The following is a 5712-nucleotide window of genomic DNA, read 5'->3' on the forward strand; positions in this document are numbered from 1 at the left end:
TCCCTGGTTGATCCTGCCAGTAGTCATATGCTTGTCTCAAAGATTAAGCCATGCATGTCTCAGTACAAGCCAAATTAAGGTGAAACCGCGAAAGGCTCATTAAATCAGTTATGGTTCCTTAGATCGTACCCACATTTACTTGGATAACTGTGGTAATTCTAGAGCTAATACATGCAAACAGAGTTCCGACCGGAGACGGAAGGAGCGCTTTTATTAGATCAAAACCAATCGGTGGCGGGCTTGCTCTCGTCATCGTACAATTTGGTGACTCTGAATAACTTTTCGCTGATCGCACGGTCTCGCACCGGCGACGCATCTTTCAAATGTCTGCCTTATCAACTGTCGATGGTAGGTTCTGCGCCTACCATGGTTGTAACGGGTAACGGGGAATCAGGGTTCGATTCCGGAGAGGGAGCCTGAGAAACGGCTACCACATCCAAGGAAGGCAGCAGGCGCGCAAATTACCCACTCCCGGCACGGGGAGGTAGTGACGAAAAATAACGATACGGGACTCATCCGAGGCCCCGTAATCGGAATGAGTACACTCTAAACCCTTTAACGAGGATCAATTGGAGGGCAAGTCTGGTGCCAGCAGCCGCGGTAATTCCAGCTCCAATAGCGTATATTAAAGTTGTTGCGGTTAAAAAGCTCGTAGTCGAATCTGTGTCCCACGCCGCTGGTTCATCGTACGCGGTGTTAACTGGCGTGTCGTGGGACGTCCTGCCGGTGGGCTTAGCTCGCAAGGGCGGCCCAACTCAATCCCGCCGCGGTGCTCTTGACTGAGTGTCGAGGTGGGCCGGCACGTTTACTTTGAACAAATTAGAGTGCTTAAAGCAGGCCAAAATTTTGCCTGAATACTGTGTGCATGGAATAATGGAATAGGACCTCGGTTCTATTTTGTTGGTTTTCGGAACCCCGAGGTAATGATTAATAGGAACGGATGGGGGCATTCGTATTGCGACGTTAGAGGTGAAATTCTTGGATCGTCGCAAGACGGACAGAAGCGAAAGCATTTGCCAAAAACGCTTTCATTGATCAAGAACGAAAGTTAGAGGTTCGAAGGCGATCAGATACCGCCCTAGTTCTAACCATAAACGATGCCAGCTAGCGATCCGCCGACGTTCCTCCGATGACTCGGCGGGCAGCTTCCGGGAAACCAAAGCTTTTGGGTTCCGGGGGAAGTATGGTTGCAAAGCTGAAACTTAAAGGAATTGACGGAAGGGCACCACCAGGAGTGGAGCCTGCGGCTTAATTTGACTCAACACGGGAAACCTCACCAGGCCCGGACACCGGAAGGATTGACAGATTGAGAGCTCTTTCTTGATTCGGTGGGTGGTGGTGCATGGCCGTTCTTAGTTGGTGGAGCGATTTGTCTGGTTAATTCCGATAACGAACGAGACTCTAGCCTGCTAACTAGGCGTATTTCGACATCCCAAAGGCCCGTCGGTATTGAGTTTCGGCTCTTGCCGTTCGCGGTTTTTACTGTCGGCGTACAAATAATTCTTCTTAGAGGGACAGGCGGCTTCTAGCCGCACGAGATTGAGCAATAACAGGTCTGTGATGCCCTTAGATGTTCTGGGCCGCACGCGCGCTACACTGAAGGAATCAGCGTGTCCTCCCTGGCCGAGCGGCCCGGGTAACCCGCTGAACCTCCTTCGTGCTAGGGATTGGGGCTTGCAATTGTTCCCCATGAACGAGGAATTCCCAGTAAGCGCGAGTCATAAGCTCGCGTTGATTACGTCCCTGCCCTTTGTACACACCGCCCGTCGCTACTACCGATTGAATGATTTAGTGAGGTCTTCGGACTGAGCGCGGTGGCGTTTCGGCGTCGCCGATGCTTCGGAAAGATGACCAAACTTGATCATTTAGAGGAAGTAAAAGTCGTAACAAGGTTTCCGTAGGTGAACCTGCGGAAGGATCATTACAGAGTATTTGTTCGTTTTTAAACAAAAAAAAAAAAAAACGAAATCAAGTCTGTATTAATTGTAAAAGAGAATTTTCTTCTACAAAATTATCGAACTCTTCAAAAGAAATTTATATATGTTATAATATATATATATATATATATATATATATATTATAGATGTATATATATTGAAATCTTTTTTTAATTTTTACAAAATTCGAACAAGTTTCGAATAAAATTAAAAAAAAAAAGATAAATATAATTCATACGTCTATAAAAATATATTTACATATATAAATTTTTCCAATAAAAATATAACGAAAAATTTTTATCATAGTTTATAGAAGGCGTCGACGACGATGACGACACAACAATAACAACATATGTATTATTATATATTATAACGATTGACGGAACGATCATTAACAAAATTTCTTGTTAACTAAAAACGTTCTGATAAAGAATCGTTATTATAATAAACGAAAAATATATAGTTTATTGAAACGTCGTCTGTTGTCGTGTGTGTGTGTCTATATTTTTATGGATAAATTTTATTTCGTTTATTATATTATTACCTAAGTTTTTTATCGTTTGAAGGTAATACAAGAAAATATCGACAAGATTATATGTGATGATTATGTTATTGAGACATTTTCATCCGGGTACCTAAACGAAATTTAAGCACATGTCGATTCTATCGATATGTATAAAAATTCGTTTTAGAAATAATATTTTATGTATTATTTCGAAGGTGTTCGAAGATTTACGCCCGACCGTCGAAATTTGTATAAAACTTTCAAGATAAAAAAAAAACTGTAATAATATAAAGAGGAGGAATATATCGTGCGAGATATCTGTCTATGCGCGCCTCGTTTGTAATAAAACATGTGCAGCGGTTAAAATTTATCAGATATATCAAAGTACGATATTATAATTTCTCTAAAAGTTTCGAATAATTACCATTTATTATAATATATATATATATGTATATATATATATATATATATATATAAAAAATGTCGTTATATAAATTTTCTATACGCGTATAAGATATTATAATAATATTATTAATTTAATAATTATCAAATATTAAAAATACGACGAATAGAATATGAGAAAACGACATAATAATAAAATGATTACCCTGAACGGTGAATCACTTGGCTCGTGGGTCGATGAAGAACGCAGCTAATTGCGCGTCAACTTGTGAACTGCAGGACACATGAACATCGACATTTCGAACGCACATTGCGGTCCTCGGATACTCGTTCCCGGACCACTCCTGACTGAGGGTCGTATCAATTTAAAAGACTGCTTAGAATTTAAAATTTTTCTATTTATTAAAGAAAAATAATGCCTAAGCGTGTTGGATGTGAAACAATAACGCACACTAATTAAGAAAAAACACATGCACATACAAACTTGTGCGTATTTTTTTTGTATTTGTGCGGCATCCTAAAGTGCGAAAAGCAGCGTAAATTTTTATAGAAAAAGTTACGCAATTTTTGAACACAACCCGCTATACCATAAATTAATCGTGTATTTATATGAAATACATAAAATTTGTTTGGTAGAGAGTTATATTTATATATAATATATATATATATTATACATATATACGACGTATATATAGTCGATAAATAAGTGTGTGTATATATAATATATTTATGATAAAATGATAACGCGGTCGTCGTGTCCGAGAGAAATAATAAAGTTTCGAAGACTGGACGTCTGACCAGTGTTTTATTTATATCATTTATACACACGGTATATCGACAAAATATATGAATTATATATATTAAAAATATTATATATGTATAAAGGCTGGTGGTGTGTTGCTGATGCTGATGCTGATGCTGATGCTGCTGCTGCTGCCGACTCTTTAAATAAAAACAAATAATGTTATATTTCATATGAGAGATGATATTATTATTAAACACACGTTTTTTTTTATGATAGTTTGGCGAATTGTATTTAAATATTATAAGAGATATATTATAATATATCGACCTCAGAGCAGGTGAGATTACCCGCTGAATTTAAGCATATTACTAAGCGGAGGAAAAGAAACTAACTAGGATTCCCTCAGTAGCTGCGAGCGAACAGGGAAAAGCCCAGCACCGAATCCCGTGGTCGATATCGGCCACCGGGAAATGTGGTGTTAGGGAGGATCCGTTTATCACGAGATCGTGCGGCGCGTCCAAGTCCTTCTTGAACGGGGCCACAGCCCATAGAGGGTGCCAGGCCCGTAGCGACCGTTGCCGATTGCGTGAGGATCTCTCCTGAGAGTCGGGTTGCTTGAGAGTGCAGCCCTAAGTGGGTGGTAAACTCCATCTAAGGCTAAATATGACCACGAGACCGATAGCGAACAAGTACCGTGAGGGAAAGTTGAAAAGCACTTTGAAGAGAGAGTTCAAGAGTACGTGAAACCGTTCAGGGGTAAACCTGAGAAACCCGAAAGGTCGAAAGAGGAAATTCATTCGCGTTTCGATAATTGAAGTTGAACGTTTGTATGACGGATATTGTTTGTGTTTCGGCATATTACAATAAATCGCGTTTTACGTTTTTCTAATCGATATCGAACGCGTGCACTTTTCCTCTAGTAGGACGTCGTGATCCGTTGGGTGTCTGTCTAAGACTCGAGGTGGTAGACCACTTGATTTTATTCGAATTCATGGGGACCCTCGATGTTCCGACAGACTCGCTCGACGGTAGAAATATGGCGCGGGGCCGCTAGATTAATTAGCGTTCGGCCCGTAGCAAGAGCGTTTCGTGTTTGACGGTAATCGGACATAATGCCGATTCTGTCCCGGAACGACTGTTGGTTACGGTGTTCTCGAACAGACCTCGTTTTGAAACGCCGATCAACGACGCTATCGATTTGGGTAATTTCAGGACCCGTCTTGAAACACGGACCAAGGAGTCTAGCATGTGCGCGAGTCATTGGGAAATAACTAAACCTAAAGGCGTAATGAAAGTAAAGGTTTACCTCGCGTAGACCAAGGGAGGATAAGCGATTTGCAAATAAAAATTGTAAACGCTTCGCACTCCCGGGGCGTCTCGTTCTCATTACGAGAAGAGGCGCACCAAGAGCGTACACGCTGGGACCCGAAAGATGGTGAACTATGCCTGGTCAGGACGAAGTCAGGGGAAACCCTGATGGAGGTCCGTAGCGATTCTGACGTGCAAATCGATCGTCGGAACTGGGTATAGGGGCGAAAGACTAATCGAACCATCTAGTAGCTGGTTCCCTCCGAAGTTTCCCTCAGGATAGCTGGCGCTCGTAGCGTACGAGTTTCATCCGGTAAAGCGAATGATTAGAGGCATTGGGGTCGAAACGACCTCAACCTATTCTCAAACTTTAAATGGGTGAGATCTCCGGCTTGCTCGAACTTATGAAGCCGCGAGACTCGAATCAGAGTGCCAAGTGGGCCATTTTTGGTAAGCAGAACTGGCGCTGTGGGATGAACCAAACGTCGAGTTAAAGCGCCAAAATCGACGCTTATGGGATACCATGAAAGGCGTTGGTAACTTAAGACAGCAGGACGGTGGCCATGGAAGTCGGAATCCGCCAAGGAGTGTGTAACAACTCACCTGCCGAAGTTACTAGCCCTGAAAATGGATGGCGCTGAAGCGTCGTGCTTATACTCGACCGTCAGCGGCATGTGCGGTTCGCGTTTTGCGCGCGACCATGAAGCTCTGACGAGTAGGAGGGTCGCGGCGGTGTGCGCAGAAGGATTGGCCGTGAGGCCGTCTGGAGCCGCCGTCGGTGCAGATCTTGGTGGTAGTAGCAAATACTCCAGCGA

At 42.5% G+C, this 5712-nt stretch overlaps 2 non-coding genes and 1 pseudogene across 2 annotated transcripts; all 3 read left to right on the forward strand.

Annotated features, from left to right (window-relative positions):
- On the forward strand, positions 1-1924 carry LOC130903215 (small subunit ribosomal RNA). Its single transcript, XR_009060620.1, has one exon. It is a non-coding gene; the product is annotated as a small subunit ribosomal RNA (ribosomal RNA).
- A 1122-nt stretch (positions 1925-3046) lies between these two features.
- On the forward strand, positions 3047-3202 carry LOC130903209 (5.8S ribosomal RNA). The gene has a single exon (XR_009060615.1). It is a non-coding gene; the product is annotated as a 5.8S ribosomal RNA (ribosomal RNA).
- Positions 3203-3912: 710 nt separating this feature from the next.
- LOC130903224 (large subunit ribosomal RNA) overlaps positions 3913-5712 on the forward strand; it is a 6092-nt pseudogene continuing 4292 nt past the window's right edge.

This window comes from Diorhabda carinulata, unplaced genomic scaffold, assembly GCF_026250575.1.
Source record: "Diorhabda carinulata isolate Delta unplaced genomic scaffold, icDioCari1.1 Dcau_16, whole genome shotgun sequence".
NCBI classification, from domain to species: Eukaryota; Metazoa; Arthropoda; class Insecta; order Coleoptera; family Chrysomelidae; genus Diorhabda; species Diorhabda carinulata.